A 20,461-nucleotide genomic window follows, 5' to 3' on the forward strand; every position below is an offset into this window, starting at 1 on the left:
AGCTTGTTTTTTTTGATATAATAATTTCCAAATTATACCATCAGTCTCAAATACATCCCTTTGACTTCCAGGAAAGGTCACTGCATTCATGTGTACATAACCTTGAAAATCAAGGAATAAACTTTCCTCCTGCCCCACCCCAGTAAAGAAGTTCTCAACCAACCTTTGGTGAGAGTCAGGATGTATGTCCATTCCCACTGGCAAGGGTGATTCTAAGGAGGGTGTGCTTTATACACTTTCCAGCAATGACTCATTGAATTAAGCTGCAGTCCCACACTTTTGTACATTGCTTCATGATTAGTTAACTCTCCTTATTTGTAGTCATTCCTTATGCCTCAACTCTCAGTTAAACTTATATCAGATCTTCAACTTAGATCTGCTTCTGTGGAATCCCAACTAAGACAAAGTTGACACTCTCCAGTCTAGGATAATTTTATTTATTTCTTAGAGACATATAATCCTATAGAATGCTTCATATTTGTATTTGGCTGACTACACCATTAGTGCGTTTTTCAACTTGATTTGATCTTTATACTTTCTGAATTTTTGTTATAAATATTTTTATTTCTGTTAAATAATTGGCTTGAGTAGCTTCTGATCCAAATTTGCCATCAAATGTAGTCTGAAATACATCAAATGTACTTCAGAGTCAATGCTGGGTACTTCCTATGGGATCTCATGAGGATCTGGTTTCCAATTCGCTCACTCTTACTGATACCACTTTTGATCAATGGATTAATCTATTATAACTTTGGTCAATAATTAGTAAATACCCCTCTTATAAATTCACTAATGGTATGAAGAGACATAGATGGTTGTTGCCTAGATCCATGATTTAATCAATACAGCAAGATTATTTTTGCAAATATTGTAACTTTTTCTGCATTTTATAATGAAAACTTTCTCTAACAATTATTTGGTCACACTAATAAAACACATGTGGTAAAGACAAGATATGTGTCCCCCAGTAGTGAATAATACTCTTAGTTGGGGGAGGGAGGATCATTAGGAATTGTGACATTCATTAAAATTAAACCGCTATGATTATTATATTTGCATCATCATCAAATTATCCCATATTTGGCCAGTTGAATCCCTTCAAGTTGACTCCAATTTCCTGTGACCTAACTTTGTTACTCTTTGGAATTCTTTTGCTTTATGAAAAAGGACGTGTTTTGTGGTGTTTGTGAGCAATTTCTTAAAAACAGTCGTTGACATTCCTAACAATTGCATCTACACACCACATTTTTGAAACTGGGCTCATTGTTACTGTTACTCATTGCAATGGCTTCTAAACTTCTGCAACAGAGAGTTTAAAATATGTATCATCTAGAAAAAAAAAGATACATCACGGTTTTACATTGTATTTCTAATTGAAATTAAGATTCTATAATTTCAAATAAAGTATTTGATTCTCCATGTGTGGTATATTTTATCTTACCATGAAAAGTTTGCTTCTTAAAAATATTAGTGAGGCACCTGAATGCCCAGTCATTTAAGTGTCTGACTTTGGCTCAGGTCATGATCTCGTGGTTTGTGGGTTCAAGCCCCACAATGGGCTCTGTGCTGACAGTTCAGAGCCTGGAGCTCACTTCTGATTCTGTGTCTCCCTCTCCCTCTGCCCCTCCCCCACTCATGCTCTCTCTCTCTCTCTCTCTCTCTCACACACACACAAATAAACATTAAATTTTTAAAAAATATTAGCATTAATTGCTTTTCTTTACAGTATGAGTGGTACTACTAAAAATAAGACTACTTAATGTAATGTATACTTGTTATTATTTTGTCTTTAGAATATATTTCACTAGCCTCTGTTTAGGATACTGAATTTGCAATTCTTATTTGTATTGATTTTGCCATCAACTTTTCTATTTCAGGTAAAATATCAAATGTAAAGCCAAAAATTACAACACTTATATCAAGATATTTTCTCATAAATGGCTGCTCATTTTATGGTTATGCATTATTTTGTTATTATATTTTTAACTTATCTTTTCTCTTTATTTTGATCAATCTCAATTTTCCAACCTTTGATTTTTTGGGAACCTTCTATTGTGTGTTTTCCTTAATTGCATGTTTCTACTCTTATGCTTGCTATTCCATTCCATCTTATTCTTTTGTAGATATTTTGCTGAATTTCCCATTATGCAGATTAATATTTATCTCAGGTTTATATTACTTTCCATTTATAATATGTGTATGTAATTCTGTATAATTTCTGTTTAAAATTCCTTATTTAAATCACACACATTTTTAAAAATTATATTATTTGTTGAAGTATACCAAATACAGGAAAAATGCACACTTTAGTGATCATTTTTCATAAAATGCACACATCTATATTAAAAAAAAATCTCACAATTTGTAAAAAGCAACAAGCATGTTTTCTAAAAATCAATAAACACCCATCCTCCTAAAAGAAACATTTTAATAAATTCCAAACAATGACAGACTCATATTGCTTATATTCAAATTTGCATTAATAGAAAGATATACCATACATCCCTTTTTTCATGGACTCCTCAGGCAAATATTTTATTTGTGATAATCATTCATGCTTTGAAATTATCAGTTTCATTATTTATATTATTTTAGAGTAGCACCTACCACTGCTCTAAATATGAGACCCACAAATGCTAGTCACAAATATAACGTTAATTATCTGTGCAACCACTTTAAATAAGAATAAAGCAATGGTAAGCGTATGTCATTTACTCCAATATATCCCAAACATTGCCATTTCAGTGCATAATTATTGCAAAGTTTTACTGAGATATTTCATATTATTTTTACATATGTAGTTTTAGCAATGTAGTGTGAATTTTACACTGGTACTATATCTCAATTATGACTGATCATATTTCAATTTCTCAATAGTTTTATGATGCTGGAGTGTGCAAAACTCTACAATGTAAAAGTTAAGGGTGCTCATTGCTCAAACTATAACACGATTTATGTATATATTTAATTTGTTTTCATCTTTAATGAGGTATAATTAATATACACAAACCTGCTAATAATTAATATATAAAATTTAGTGAATTTAGGCATATGCAATGGGTATGTTTATTACTTGTATTCTGGGGATGGTAACACAAGTGTACATTTGATTATTGACAACATTTAGGCTTTTTACAGTTTGAAACTATCATAATAAATGATCGACATTGATATCTGTGTCTTGGTACATATCATGAACCATAAGGTTTTTATGTGTTCAAATTCAATAGATGTCAAATATATTATATTACTTTTTTATTTCTAATTTTATCAGTAGATTACTAGTGTTATCTAAACTACAGTATCTGTTAAAATATCTTAAAATACATACAGTATAATAATTGAAAACAATTCTCAGAATACAAAGAATTCCTAAAGAAGGCAGTTAACAAACTCTTTATTTATCCTGAGAATAAGGTATGAGGAGAAATAATTTTTGCATATATGAATATTTATAGTCATAGATTGTATTTAGACAAAAATAACCAAGGAATTAGGTGATTTTAAGAGAGTATAAATGAATAATTTCAAAGAAGACAATTTTAGTATTTTAGAATATAGAACCCTGAAGTAACACACCCATTAGAGGGCACCTATGGTCTTTAGTAGAATGAATATTTGCCTGTAGAAAACATTAAGCACCTCACTACATACATATAATAATGTTAGTATAAGTAAATGTGTTAATCTGAGAAATATTACATTGTTAATTATACATATATATGTCATGAAATATATGATATTTCATATATACCTATTGTGTATACATATATGTATACACATGTATATGTGTATATACGTATATGTATATACATGTACATATTTGGTAAGTATTTATATTTAATAAAATTTACAGTTAAAAAGTTAGATTCATATAACCAAAAAGTTCCATACTCTAAAACATTTTCAGTCACTGAATCAAATAATAAAAAGTATAACATTTCTTTATTGTTAGATTATTTGATGTTATTTTGAAATGAAAGCATATCCACTTAAAAACTTTCCCTGTTGAAGTTAAGTAAATTAATCAATTCAGTATCATTAACCCAAATTCAAAGTTAAAAGTAACTTTATTACTAAAGTTTTTACATAAATAACTCTAAATTTGGGGTACCTGGTGGCTCAGTTGGTTAAGTGTGAAACTCCTGATTTCTGTTCAGGTCATGATTTTACGTTTCATGAGTTTGAGCCCAACATTGGGCTCCACACTGAGAGTGGGGATGCTGCTTGGGATGCTCTCTCTCCCCCTCTTTCTCCTCCTCTCCCTTTGAATGCTCTATCTCTTAGAAATAAATTAATAAACTTCAAAAAGAAAAATTTTAAGTTTATCGGTGTAAAGAGTGCTCTTCAAATGTTTTTTTGTAGAGTTTGCAATTTATATAACCCTGATGAAGAAAGTTAAATTATTCTTCATAGAAGATGTAAAATTATAAAATTTATATGATTGTATTTATAAACTTTCAGGTTTTTCTAGCCAGATCAAAAATAAATATTTCTTTTTTGGAGCTTCAAATTTAGCTGATAGTATACTTCTGATAAAATATAAGCACTGTCATTTGCTGTCTTAATTATTTATTTAAAAAATAATGTTTATTTATTTTTGAGAGACAGAGAGAGACAGATCATGAGCAGGGGAGGGTAGAGAGAGAGGGATACACAGAATCCGAAGCAGGCTCTAGGCTCTGAGCTGTCAGCACAGAGCCCGAGTTGGGGATCGAACCCATGAACTGTGAGATCATGACCTGAGATGAAGTCAGACACTCAACCGACTTAGCCACCCAGACACCCCTGTTGTCTTAATTAATTAAATGTATGCTATATATTATAATATATACTTGATTCCAAGATCTTGGATTGGAGTAAAAATACAGTAAATCTTTGTAAAACTCTTTCATGACTCAGTCATCAAACACCAACTAAAGACTCAAGATTTAATTTTTAATTTTTTTTGATCTCATGTTTTTATTTAAATTCTAGTTAGTTAACATTTATGGTAAAACTGAGTTCAAGTGAGAAATTTAGTGATTCATCAATTGCATGTAACATCCAGTGCTCATCACAATTGCCCTCCTTAATAACTATCACTCATGTAACCCATCCCATGCCCACTTGCCTCCATCAACCTTCAGTTTGTGCTCTATAGTTAAGAGTCTCTTATGGTTCACACTCTCTCTCTCTGTGTCTCTGTGTCTCTCTGTCTCTGTCTCTCTATGTCTGTCTCTCTCTCTCATTTTTTCCCTTCCTCTATGTTCATTTGTTGTGTATCTTAAATACCATATATGATTGTAATCATGGTATTTGTATTTCTCTGCCTGACTTATTTCACTTAGCATAATACACTTTATTATTTCCATGTCATTGAAAATGGCAAGTTTTCATTATTTTTATGGATGAGTAAGTAATATCCCATTATATATACCAAATATTCATTTACCCAATATTATTTAATTATCAATTCCTATTCCGATATTAAATTAATTGAATATTAATTTTAATTCATTGGTGATGAATCATAACATTTACAAGTATAGACAATAAATTTAACACTTATATGCATAACACATAGATTATAATTCAGAAATTTGAGCATAAATATCTTAAATATGTATCACATAGAAGAATAATGGAAATAAGGAAATATTACCATGTTTTAAAATTCCAAAAAATCTAGAGTTTTTACTCTGACATGGCTCAAACAACTTTTGCTATGGTAAAAGCTTGTGTTTTTGTTTTGTTTTATTTTGTTTTGTTTTGCTTTGTATTTTTTTTTAGCAAAAATTGTTTCTGAAAGAGAAAATCATCCTTGTTATAGTAATCTAAATTTGTCCACAATTTTTTAAATTAGAAAATATTTTCTTCTGCAGATTTCTTCACTGGCTTGTTTTTTGGGGTATTAAGTTTGATAATTTCTTTATAGATTTTGGATACTAACATTTTATCTGATATGTAATTCGCAAATACTTTTTTCCCATTTCATCAATTGCCTTCTAGTTTGACTGATTGCTTCCTTCCTTGTGCAGGAGATTTTCTCTTAATGAAGATCCACTAGTTAATTTTTGCTTTTATTTCCCTGCCTCCAGAGACATATCTAGTAAGAAGTTGCTGCAGCCAAAGTCCAAGAGGTTGCTGCATTTTTTCTCCTCAATTTTGATGGTTTTCTGTCTCACATTTAGGACTTTCATCCTTTTTCTTTTAATTTATTGTATGGTGTAAGAAAGTGACCCAATTCCATTCTTCTGCATGTCAACATCCAGTTTTACCAGCACAATTTGCTTAAGACACTGTCTTTCCCATGATGGATCACTAACTTCTATCTCTGAAATGAGTAGTACACTGTGTTACCTAAGTTAAATATAAATAAATACTTTTTTAAAAAGGAAAATATTTTTGGTATTTCTGGGAGAAGTTAAAAGGGCAGAGCAACATGGATACCCCGAGCTTGTCTCATCCCTGAAATGAAGCTAGATCAGCAACAAACCATTTTGAATGCCTAGGAAATTTATCTGAGGGTTAGTACAACAATCTGCATAACTTGAGCCATGGAACTCTGCAAGTACATTGTGGGGAGGGATGAACTGGGGGAGAGAAAAGCCAAGGAGGGTAGGGAGCTGTTTTTGTGAAAAGAGGATAGAGAAAAAGAAAGAGGGAGAGTGTGGAACAATGGGATCCTGCAAGAAAAGCACTCCCCTGAAAGAATCTATAAAGAGAGATAAAGACTGAAAACACTTGCAGGGGATTAGACAAGAAATCTGTTCCCCAAAACAATTAATGAGAAAAAAGGAGAGGGTTTCTATACCACCAGAATTTTACAAACAGTGGATCCAAGAGTCTGAGGTTTCAGAGCTCAGTGCTTGGCAGTGCTCTGGTGAGGAAGTAGGGAAAATCCCCAGGAGCAGACAGTGGGGTCTGTGGGGTCCATATGCCACATGAGGAGAAGCAATCCCCCTGTGTGGAGTGCATTTGGTAGAGGCTCTACAACCTCCCCGCAGGAAAAGTTCCCAGCAGAACCCAGAAAACAGCTACATTTGCTGGTATTGGGACAAAGATGGCAGAGTGTGGTGAAACCTGGTGCCAGAAGTGTGTTGTGAGTTGCCATAATCTTTGAACCTCTGCCACTGTGTGATCACCTGGTTTTCTGGGGCAAGCCAGCACCTGGCCATTGCTCAGTGAGACCTTCCCTCAGAGAATCAGTGCAGGTCCAACCCGCAGGGGCTTCTGAAATGTGGAATTTTAAAACACAACAACATCTGATATAAAACTCTGGAGGGAGGTGCCACCTGTCAGGAGAACAGCTTGCACATGAGCAGGGTAGAGGTGGGGAGTGGAGGCCTGTGACAAAAGAGGGGCACTTGATCTCAGGCCACTGAGAGAGTGAAGTTTTTGTGCCAGAAACTAGGGAGATCGGTGAAGCCATTTCCACCTTTCCTGTGCACCCACATGTATGCACGTGCATCCCACTGATCCACCTCAATAAGCTAAGCAGCACCACTTAGTGGAGAATGGAGCTGTTACACCAAGGCACGCCCAACTGAGCCCTCCAAGCACGTCCCGTAGAAGACCAGCACTAGCCACTCCACTTGCATAATTTAAGGACCATCAAGAACTTCATAGTTTCAGTTTTGGGGAAACTGGATGTAACTTCATTCAGATTTCATTCTGTTGGCTCGTTTATTTTTTTGTTTTCCTTGCTTCTGTTTTTGCTTAAATTGTTTTTTTTTTCTTTTCTTTTTTTTCTTTTCTTCATCTTTCTGGGATACAGAAAGAGAAAAATTTATTTTTTTACTTAATTTTTTATTCCATTTCATTTTATTTATTTCATTTATTCTATTTTATTATGTGTATATATGTTTAATGTGTAAATAATTTCTTACCTTTTTTTTCCCTTTACTTTCCATTTTTTCACTATTCTATCAAGCTTCTTTCAACAAGAAGACCAAACACACCTAGGGTCTAGCTTTCTTTAGTTGATTTTATGTTTCTTTTTAATTTTTTTTAATTTTAATTTTTAATTTTATCTTTTCCTCCTCCAAAATGACAAAATGAAGAAATTCCCCCCCTCAAAAAAAAAAAAAAACAGTAAGAAATGACACCAGGGACCTAGTCAACACAGATGTAACCAAGATGTCTGAACCAGAAATTAGAACCATGAAAATGAGAATACTATCTGGGGTTGAAAAAATAATAGAATCTTTTTTTGGGGGAAGATAATAGAAATAAAATCTAATCAGGAAGAAATAAAAAAAATACTATTACTGTGATGCAATCTTGAATAAATTCCATGACTGCAAGGGTAGATGAAGCAAATCAGCAATATACAACACAAACTTATGGAGAATAATGGAGCAGAAAAAAGAGGGAAAAAAGGCAAAAGAGCATGATATGAGACTTAGAGAACTAAGTGACTTATTGAAAAAGAATGAAAAAACATATTAAAAAGCCATAAAATACCTAGGAATAAAAGTAGCTAAAGAGATGAAAAATCTATATACTGAGAACTATAGAAATCTTATGAAAGAAATTTAAGAAGACACAGATGGAAAAACATTCCATGCTCATGAGTTGGAAGAATAAATATTGTTAAAATGTCAATATTACACAAAGCAATCTACATATTCAATGCAATCCCTGTCAAATCAACACCAGAATTCTTCACAGAGGTAAAATAAATAATCCTAAAATTTTTATGCTAGGAAAGACCTTGAATAGCCAAAACAATCCTGAAAAAGAAAAACAAAGCCGGAGACATCACAATTCTGGACTTCAAGCTGTATTACAAAGCTGTAATCATTAAGACAGTATGGCACTGGCATAAAAAGAGACACAAAGATCAATGGATCAGAATAGAGGACCCAGAAATGGACCCACAAATGTATGGCCAATTAATCTTTTACAAAGTAGGAAAGCATATCCAAAGGAGAAATGGCAGTCTCTTCAGAAAATGGTGTTGCAAAAACTGGACAGCGAAACACAGAAGAATGAACCTAGACCACTTTGCTACACCATACACAAGAATAAACTCAAAATGCATGAAACACCTAAATGTAAGACAGGAAACAATCAAAATCCCAGAAGACAAAATGAACAACAACTTATTTGACCTTGGCTGCAGCAACTTCTTGCTTGATTTGTCTCTGGAGGCAAGAGAAACAAAAACAAAAATGAACTATTGGGACCTCATCAAGATAAAGGGTTTCTTCACAGTGAATTAAATAATCACGAAACTTTAAAAGGCAACTGATGGAATGTGAGAAGGTATTTGCCAATGATAATCTTATAAAGGGTTAGTATCTAAAATCTATAAAGAACTTATAGAACTCAACGCCCAAAGAAACAAATAACCAACTGAAGAAATAGTCAAAGGCATGAACAAACACTTTTAAAAAGAAGACATCCATAGGGCCAACAGACACATAAAAAAATTCTCAGCATCACCAATCGTCAGGGAAATACATCAAAACCACAATGAGATATCACCTCTTACCTGTCAGCATGGCTAAAATTATCAGGCAACAACAGATGTTGACAAGGATGGGGGGGGGGGAAGGAACCCTTTTGCACTATTGAAGGAAATGAAAATTGGTGCAGCCACTCTGGAAAACATATGGAGGTTCATAAAAAAAAGTAAAAAATAGAACTATAATACAAATCAACAATTTCACTAAGTATCCAAAGGATATAGGGGTGCTGATCCCTAGGGGCACATGCACCACAATGTTTGTAGCAGCACTGTCTACAATAGTCAAAGTATGGAAAGAGCCCAAATGTCCATTGACTAATGAATGGATAAAGAAGATTTGATATAACACACACACACACACACACACACATACACACACACACACACATTGGAATATTACTCAGCAATCAAAAAGAATGAAATCCTGTTATTTGCACCAACGTGGATGGGATTGGACTTTATTATGCAAACCAAAATAAGACAGGTAGAGAAATACAAATATACGATTTCACCCATATGGGGAATTTAAAATGCAAAACAGATGAAAATAAGGGAAGAGAAAATAATATAAAAACAGAGAGGGAGAAAAGCCATAAGAGACTCTCAAATACAGAGAACAAACTGAGGGTTGCTGGTGGGGTGTTTGGTAGGGGGCGGAGGGAAGGACTAAATGTCTGATGGGAATTAAGGGCACTTGTTGGGACAACCACTGGGTGTTAAATGTAAATGATGAATCACTAAAATTTATTCCTGAAATCAGTATTTGATTTAATTAAAAAAGTAAAGGAAAGAAAATTTTAAAAAGGTAAAATAATGATAAATTATAAAATAAGTATGTGAATTTAATTACTAATTATGAATCTAGGGACCACTGTAACTCATCTTGTCTACATTACATATTCAAAGAAACACATTACATAATGTTACATTGGAAAATACAAAAACAACACATTTGAAGTGATAAACATCCATTTGTGTTGATTAGATCAAAAGTGTATTTCAGTGTAATACTAAAAATGACCCTGCTGACACGCAGACTACAGTATACTAATGCATGTGTTGATGTAATTCTTAGAGTAAAATATATCCCTACCAAAACAAACATTAAATTATGCTTTTTATGTTTTTTTAATATGAAATTTATTGTCAAATTGGTTTCCATACAACACCCAATGCTCATCCCAACAGGTGCCCTCCTCAATGCGCATCACCCATCTCACTCTCCCTCCCACCAACCATCAACCCTCAGTTTATTCTCAGTTTTTAAGAGTCTATTATGGTTTGGCTCTCTCCCTCTTTAACTTTTCTTTTTTCCTTCCCCTCTCCCATGGTCTTTTGTTAACATTTTCAGGATCTACATAAGAGTGAAAACATATGGTATCTGTCTTTCACTGTATGACTTATTTCACTTAGCATAACACTCTCCAGTTCCATCCACGTTGCCACAAAAGACCATGTTTCATTTTTTCTTATTGCCAAATAGTATTCCATTGTATATAGAAACCACAACTTTTTATCCATTCATCAGTTGATGGACATTTAGGTTATTTCCATAATTTGGCTATTGTTAAAATCCTGCTATAAACTTTGGGGTACAAGTGCCCCTATGTATCAGCACTCCTGTATCCCTTGGGTGAATTCCCAGCAGTGCTATTGCTGGGTCATAGAGTAGATCTATTTTTAATTTTCTTGAGGAACCTCCACACTGTTTTCCAGAGTGGCTGCACCAGTTTGCATTCCCACTAACAGTGCAAAAGGTTTCCCGTTCTCCATATCATTTCCACCATTTATAGTCTCCTAATTTGTTCATTTTAGCCACTCTGACTGGCATGAGGTGATATCTCAGTGTGGTTTTGATTTGTATTTCCCTGATGAGGTGTGACGTTGAGCATCTTTTCATGTGCCTGTTGGCAATCTGGATGTCTTTTTTAGAGAAGTGTCTATTCATGTCTTCTGCTCATTTCTTCACTGGATTATTAGTTTTTCAGGTGTTGAGTTTGGTGAGTTCTTTATAGATTTTGATACTAGCCCTTTGTCAGATATGTCATTTGCAAATATCGTTTCACATTCCATTGGTTGCCTTTTAGTTTTGTTGATTGTTTCTTTTGCAGTGCAGGAGCTTTTTATCTTGATGAGGTCCCAATAGTTCATTTTTGCTTTTCACTCCCTTGCCTTTGGAGATGTGTCAAGTAAGAAATTGCTGCGGCTGAAGTCAGGTTTTTTCTGTTTTCTCCTCTAGGGTTTTGATGGTTTCCTGTATCACATTCAGGTCCTTTATCCATTTTGAGTTTATTTTTGTGAATGGTATAAGAAAGTGGTGTAGTTTCATTCTTCGGCATGTTGCTGTCCAGTTCTCCCAGTACCATTTGTTAAAGAGACTATATTTTTTTCCATAGGATAATCTTTCCTGCTTTGTCAAAGATTAGTTGGCCATACTTTTGTGGGTCCAATTCTGGAGTCTCTATTCTATTCCAGCGGTCGATGTGTCTGTTTTAGTGCCAATACCATGCTGTCTTCATGATTACAGTTTTGTCATAGAGGCTAAAGTCTGGGATTGTGATGCCTCCCGCTTTGGTCTTCTACAATATTACTTTGGCTATTCGGGGCCTTTTGTGGTTCCACACAAATTTTAGGATGATTTGTTCTAGCTTCGAGAAGAATGCTGGTGCAATTTTGATTGGGATTTCATTGAATGTGTAGATTGCTTTGGGTGGTATTGACATTTTACAATATTTATTCTTCCAATCCATGAGCACAGAATGTTTTTCCATTTCTTTATATCTTCTTCAATTTCCTTCTTACACTTTCTATACTTTACAGCATACAGATCTTTTACATCTTTGGTTAGCTTTATTCCTAGGCATTTAATGCTTCTTGGTGCAATTGTGAATGGGATCAGTTTCTTTCTTTGTCTTTCTATTGCTTCATTATTAGTGTATAAGAATGCAACTGATTTATGTACAATAATTTTGTATCCTGTGACTTTTCTGGATTCATGTATCAGTTCTAGCAGATATTTGTGGAATCTATTGGCTTTTCCATGTATAATATCATGTCATCTGCAAAAAGTGAAAGTTTGACTTAATCGTTGTCAGTTTTGATGACTTTGATTTCCTTTTGTTGTCTGATTGCGGATGCTAGAACTTCCAACACTATCTTAAACAACAGCATGAGAGTGGATATCCCTGTCGTGTTCCTGATCTCAGGGAGAAAACTTTCAGTTTTTCCCCATCGAGGATGATATTAGCTGTGGGCTTTTCATAAATGGCTTTTATGATGTTTAAAATGTTCCTTCTATCCCAACTTTCTTGAGGGTTTTTATTAAGAAACGATACTGAATTTTGTCAAATGATTTTTCTGCATCGATTGACAGGATCATAATATTCTTTTCTTTTCTTTTATCAATGTGATGTATCACATTGATTGATTTGCGAACGTTGAATCAGCCTTGCATCCCAGGAATGAATCCCACTTGATTGTGGTGAATATTTGTTTCCTATTCTGTTGAATTCGAATTGCTAATATCTTTTTGAGAATGTTTACATCCATATTCATCAAGGGTATTGGCCTGTAGTTCTCTTTTTTTGCTGGGTCTCTGTCTGGTTTGGGAATCAAAGTAATGCTGACTTCATAGAATGAGTCTGGAAGTTGTCCTTCCCTTTCTATTTTTGGAATAGCTTGAGAAGGATAGGTATTATCTCTGCTTTAAATGTCTGGTAGAATTCCCCTGGGAAGCCATCTGGTCCTGGACTCTTATTTACTGGGAGATTTTTGATAACTGCTTCAATTTATTCTCTGGTTATGGGTCTGTTCAAGCTTTCTATTTCCTCCTGTTTCAGTGTTGTAAGTGTGTGGGTACTTAGGAATTTGTCCATTTCTTCCAGGTTTTCCAGTTTGTTGGCATATAATTTTCCATAGTATGCCCTGATTGTTGCTTGTATTTCTGAGGGATTGGTTGTAATAATGCCATTTTCATTCATGATTTTATCTATTTGGGTTCTGTCCCTTTTCCTTTTGAGAAGCCTGTCGAGCGGTTTGTCAATTTTGTTTATTTTTTCAAAAAATCAACTTTTGGTTTCATTGATCTCCTCTACTGTTTTTTTTACATTCTATATTGTTTATTTCTGCTCTGATCTTTATTATTTCTCTTCTCTTGCTGGGTTTGGGGTGTCTTTGCTGTTGTGTTTCTATTTCCTTTAGGTGTGCTGTTAGATTTTGTATTTGGGAGTTTTCTTGTTTCTTGAGATAGGCCTGGATTGCAATGTATTTTCCTCTCAGGACTGCCTTCAGTGCATCCCAAAGCATTTGGATTGTTGTATTTTCATTTTCATTTGTTTCCATATATTTTTTGTTTCTTCTTTTATTGCCTGGTTGACCCATTCATTCTTTAGTAGAGTGTTCTTTAATCTCCATGCTTTTGGAGTTTTTCAGACTTTTTCCTGTGGTTGATTTGAAGTTTCATAGCATTGTGGCCTGAAAGTGTGCACAGTATGATCTCAATTCTTTCACATTTATGAAGGGCTGTTTTGTGGCCCAGTATGTGATGTATCTTGGAGAATATTCCATGTGCACTTGAGAAGAAAGTATATTCTGTTGCTTTGGGATGCAGAGTTTTTGCCCTTTATCTACTTCATCCATTTCCCTACCCATCTTCTCCCTGGCAGCCACCAGTTTGTTTTCTGTACTTAAGAGTCTGGTTTTTTGTTTGTTTATCTGTTTTTGTTTGTTTTTTATTGTTTTGTCTGTGTGTGTGTGTGTATAATTTATTGTCAAATTGTCTTACATACAATACCCAGTGCTCATCCAAACAAGTGCCCTCCTCAATGCCCATTACCCATTTTCCTTCTCTCTCACCCCCCCATCCACCCTCAGTTTGTTGTCTGTATTTAAGAGTCTCTTATGGTTTGCTCCCTCCCTCTCTGTTTGTAATTATTTTCTCCCCTCCCTTCCCCCATGGTCATCTGTTTGTTTCTTAAATTCCACATATGAATGAAATCATATGATATATATCATATCTCTATATATTTCTATATATCTCTATAATGTCATGTCATATCATATATCATATCTATCTACCTACTATCTATAAATCACATCATATCTTCTTTATTCATTCATCTATGGATTGATACTTGGTATGTTTCCATTTCTTGGTTATTGTAAATAATGCTACAATAAACATACGAGTGCATATATCTTTTTATGTCTTTAATTTTAATTTGGGAGAGTGAGAGAGAGAGAGAGAGAGGCTGTAAGAAAGATGGGCAAAGGGAGAGAGAGAGAGAGACAGAAACAGAGACATACAGAGAGAGAGAAACTTAAGCAAGCTTCATGCTGAGCACAGAGCCTGACACAGGGCTCTATCCAATGACCCTGGGATCATAACCTGAGCCAAAATCAAGAGTTGGATGCTCAACAAACTAAGCCACCCAGATACCACATATATTTTGAATTACTTTTGTAAATACCAAGTAGTGGAATTACTCTCACTGTTTATTGTTTTAAAACTTGAACCTGAACCTTGTAGCAGGGATTCAGTTCTCTACATATATCCAATGACAGGGACCTAATTGAATTATGGGTGACAAATGATCCAACTTCAAATCTCCAGCAACAACTTTGGATTACTTTGGCTATTTGGTGACTTTTCTGGTTCCATAAAAAAAAAAATAGGATTGCTTGTCTAGCTCTGTGAAGAATGCTGGGGCTATTTTGACTAGCATAACATTGAATATGTAGATTTCTTTGGGTCTTGTCGACATTTTAACAAATTTGTTCTTCTAATGTATGAGCATGGGAATCTTTTCCCACTTTGTGTCTTCTTCAATTTCTTTAATCAGCTTTCTATAGTTTTTATACTACAGATATTTAACCTCTTTGATTACTTTTATTCTAAAAGTAATAGAGGCATTTTATAGTAATAGAGGCATTTTATGCCTCTTAGTGCAATTTTAAATAGGATCAATTCCCTCATTTCTCTTTCTGTTGTTTCATTATTGGTGTATAAGAATGCAACTTATTTCTGTACATTGATTTTATTATATCCATGACTTTGCTGAATTCATATATCAGTTTAGCAGCTTTTTGGTGAAGTCTTTGCATGCAGTTTTCCATGTAGAGTATCACGTCATCTGTCGAAAGTGAAAGTTTTGCTTCCTTCTTACTGACTTGGATGCATTTTAATTCATTTTGTTGTCTGATTGTTGAGACTAGGACTTCCAACACTATGTTAAACAATAGTGATGAGAGTGGACATCCCTATTATATCCCTGGTCTCAAGGGGAAAGCACTCAGTTTTTCCCCATTGAGGATGACATTAGCTGTGGGCCTTTCATATATAGCTTTTATTATGTTAAGGTATATTCCTTCTAACTTTCTTGAGGGTTTTTATTAAGAAAGAATGCTATATTTTATCAAATGCTTTTTCTGCATCTATTTACAGGATCATATACTTTTTATCCTTTCTTTTATTAATGTGATGTATCATGTTGATTGATTTTCTAATATTGAACCAGCCCTGCAGCCCATGAATGAATCCCACTTGATCATAGCAAATAATTCTTTTAATACACTGTTGAATTTGATTTGATAGTATCTTTTTGAGATTTTTTGCATCTATGTTCATGAGAGATATTGGCCTGTAATTCTACTTTTAGTGGAGTTTTTGTCTGGTTTTGAAATCAAGATAATGGTGGCTTCATAGAATGAGTCTGGAAGCTTTCCTTCTGTTTCTATTTTTTGCTACAACTTGAGAAGAATCGGTATTAACCCTGATTTAAATGTCTGGTAGAATTCCCCTGGGAAGCTATCTGACCCAGGACTCTAAATTGTTGGGAGATTTTTGAAAATTGATTCAATTGTTCTGTTTGAATTTTCGATTTCTTCCCTTTCAAGTTTTGGTATTGTGTGGATAGTCTAGGAATTTGTCCATTTCTTCCAGATTGTCCAGTTTATTGACATATAATTTTTCATAGTATTGTCTAATAGTTGTTTGTATTTCTAATAATTGTTTGGCGTTGATTGTGATTTCTCCTCTTTCATTCTTGTTTTTATCTATTTGGGTCCTCTCTCTTTTCTTCTTGAGAAGTCAGCTAGGTGTTTATAATTTTTGTTCATTCTTTCAAAAATCCAGATCTTATATTCAGTAACCTGTTCTAATTTTTTTGATTCTATATTGTTTATTTCTTATCTAATCTTTATTATTTCTCTTCTTCTGCTGGTGTTGGACTTTCTCTGCTGCTGTCCTTTATTCTTTTATGTGTGAGGTTAGGTTCTGTATTTAGAACCTTTCTTGTTTCTTGAGATAGACCTGGATTACAATGTATATTTCTCTTAGGATTGCCTTTGCTAATTCCAAAAGGATTTGTACTGTTGTATTTTTATTTTCATTTGCATCCCTATATTTTTGAAGTTCTTTAATTTCTGGTTAACCCATTCATTTTTAATAGGATATTTTTAAACCTACATATATTTGGGGAATTTAAAGTTTTTTTCTGCTTAATTTTAAGTTTCATACTGTGACCTGAAAATATGCATGTATGATCTCAATCCTTTAATATTGGTTGAAGACTATTTTGTGACCCAGTATGTGATCTATTTTGGAGATTATTCCATTTGCACTCAAGAAGAATATGTATTTTAGGGGCCCCTGGATGGTTCAGTCAGTTATGCATCCGACTTTATCTCAGGTTATGATCTCACTGTTTGCGGGTTCAACCCCAGTGTCAGGCTCTGTGCTGACAGTTTAGAGCCTGAAGCTTGCTTCGGATTCTGTGTCTCCCTCTCTGCCTCTCCCCCACTCATGCTCTGTCTCTATTTCTCAAGAATGAATAAACATTATTCTTTTAAAAAATGTTAAAAAAAAAAAAAAGAATGTGTGTTCTACTGCCTTTGGATGAAAAGTTCTAAATATATCCGTTAAGTCCATCTGGTCCAAAGTGTCATCAAAGAGTTGTTTCCTTATTGATTTTCTGCCTTGATGATCTGCCCTTTGTTGTAAGTGGAGTATTAAATTTTTTTTTTAACGTTTACTTATTTTTGAGACAGAGAGAGAGCATGAGTGGGGGAGGGTCAGAGAGAGAGACAGGGAGACACAGAATCTGAAACAGGCTCCAGCCTCTGCACTGTCAGCACAGAGCCCCACGCGGGGCTTGAACTCACGGACCGTGAGATCATGACCTGAGCCCAAGTCGGATGCTTAACCGACTGAGCCACCCAGGCGCCCCAGTAAGTGGAGTATTAAAGTCCCCTACAATCCTGGTATTATTATCTACATATTTATTTATGTATGTGATTAATTGATTTATATATTTGGAAATTCCACATTGGGGGAATAAACATTTACTCTTAGCTCTTTTTGAATGTTAGCCCCCTTAATTATGATAGGATGTCCTTCTTCATGTCTCGTTACAGTCTTTGTTTTGAAATCTGGTTTCTCTGACATCAGTATGGCTACTCTGGCTTTCTTTTGACATCCAGTAATGTGATATTTCCATCACTTCACTTTCAAACTGCAGGTGTCCTTGGGTCTAAAATGAGTCTCTTGTATGCAGCATATAGACAGATTAAAAAAAAAATCTACTCTGCTATCCTGTGTATTTTGATTGGGGCATTTAGTCCATTCAGATTCATAGTGATTATTGAAAGATATGGATTTAGTGTTATTGTGTTATCTCTAGGTTCTGTGCTTATGGTTATCTCTGGTCTTTTGTAGTCTTTGGTGCTCTCATATAGTCCCTATTAAAATCTCCTGCAGGGATAGTTTAGTGGTCATAAACCCGTTTAGTTTATGTTTGTCTAGGAAAGCCTTTATCTCTCCTTTTATTTCGAATGATAGCCTTGCTGGATAAAGGCTTCATGGCTGCATTTTTTTTTCTATTCAGCATATTGAATATTTCCTGCCACTGCTCTATGACCTGTAAGTTTCAGTGGATACATCTGTTACTAACCTCATGTGTCCACCACCCTTTTGTTCCTAGCTGCTTTGGGAATTCTCTCTTTATCTTTGTAATTTGATACTTACACTATATGTCATGGTGTTAACCTGTTTTTGTAAATTTTGAGGGGGATTCTCTGTGCCTCCGGGACTTGGATGTCTGTTTCCTTCCCCAGATTAGGGAAGTTCTCAGCTATAATTTGTTCAAATATATTTTCTGCCCCCTTTTCTCTCTCTTCTTCTTCTGGAACTCCTATGATACAGATATTATTAGGTTTCATTGAGTCACTTAGGTCTCTAATTGTCCCCTTGTGATCTAGTAATCTCATTTCCCTCGTTTATTCAGTTTCATTATTTTCAATAATTTTATCTTCTATTTCACCCATTCTCTCCTCTGTTTCTCACATCCTTTTCACTATGTATAATTTACTTTGCATCTCATTTACCGCATTTCTTAATTCATCGTGACTACTACTTGGGTATCTGATATCTGCAGCAATCGATTCTCTGCTGTAATCTATGCTTTTTTCAAGCCCAGCCATTAGTCTTATAACTATTATTCTAAATTCTTGTTCAGATATATTGTTTATATCTGTCTTGAGCAATTCTCTATCTGTCATTTCTTCCTGGAATTTCTTTTGAGTAGATTACTTCCATTTGGCATTTTGGCTAGTTTTATGTCTTTTACGAGTTTTAATAGATTGTTATATATCCTGCACTTGTGAGTACTACCGTATTTAAAAAGGGTCATACACTGTCCAGGGTCTGGCACTTTAGGAAGTGTTTTTGGAGTGGGTTGTGTACACTCTGTTGTTGCATCTTTGGCTGCTCTATCTCACTGCTCATAGTGGTGGATTGGACCTTCCACTAGATGTGGTTTGATATGTTTGTTGAAGTAACCCTGAAAAAGAAGAAAAAAGGGGAAGAGAAACCTTATCCCATACAAAAAGAGAAATGAAAGGGGCAAGAAAAAATACCAGGCAGGGAATCATGAAACTATAAGGCTTAATCCAGAGATAAAGAGAGGGAGGAAAATAAAGAAGAAGGAGAGGTGGAAAAGGTGTAAAAAATAGAGTAAAAATGCGTGATTAAACAAACAACCAGAAGAGAGAAAGTTAAAGAAAGAGAAAGAAAGAAAGACGATAGATATAGATATAGATATAGATGATATAGATATACTAAAATTCCAAAGGGAAGAAAAGGAAAAAAAAGGAGGAAAGTAAAAAGAAAAAAAAAAGAAGGGAAAAGAGAAGAGAAGGAAAGAAGAGAGACAATAATAATAGTAATAATAATAACAAAACAGACTAACATACAAAATCACAGGACCGTTGTCCATTGGTGCCTGGGACTGGTGGCTGTGTGGATCTGGAGGAGAGGCCATTTGGTTTGCTCAGCATCAATCCCATTCTGGTAGATAGGCAGTTAGCAGGCATGGAAGAACTGGGTTTGGTGTAAGTAGGTCCCGCCTCCACTGGGGGCTGCTGTCCTGTTTTCTGAAACCCCACTGTGTTGGTGATGGGGAGAAAAATGTGACATCCCAATCTCTCTTCCCCACACCAGGTCTCTCAGACCATACTGTTCAGGCAGCAGAGTAGCGTGGGCACTCAGCCTGTCTTGCTCCACAGTCTCCCAGACCTCCTAGGTGCTTCAGCTGGGATTCAAAACCCATTGTCTTAAGGGATCCAAAACCATGTGGACCTGGTTCTGGGGTATTGCTACTCCATGAAGCTGACAAAGGGTCTGTGACTGGTGCTGGCAACCATTGTCCTTGGTGGAGCGAGGGCGGGGGGAAGGTGGGCAATAAACTCTTCCCACAGTACTTGAGGGAAGGGACAGTTGTCTCCCAGTGTGCCCCTGAGATCACTACCTTGACCCAGGCCTGGCTTCCATCCCCCATGCACATGCAGGCAGGAGAAAGATGTGGTCAGGAGAAAGATGTGCATCCCTGAAAACTCCTATTTTCAGCTGCTAAGGCTGTTTGCAAGTAGAAACTGGCTCTCTACGTATTTCTCATTCCCCAGTCCATGGTCTGGAGAGGTTTTTCTTTTGTCCAAATACAATACTACATT

At 35.0% G+C, this 20,461-nt stretch overlaps 1 pseudogene; it reads right to left on the bottom strand.

The window, feature by feature from the left end:
• Positions 1-19,798, bottom strand: part of LOC107180612 — a 94,394-nt pseudogene extending 74,596 nt beyond the window's left edge.
• Between the last annotated feature and the right edge of the window lie 663 nt (positions 19,799-20,461).

This window comes from Panthera tigris, chromosome A1, assembly GCF_018350195.1.
Source record: "Panthera tigris isolate Pti1 chromosome A1, P.tigris_Pti1_mat1.1, whole genome shotgun sequence".
NCBI lineage: Eukaryota > Metazoa > Chordata > Mammalia > Carnivora > Felidae > Panthera > Panthera tigris.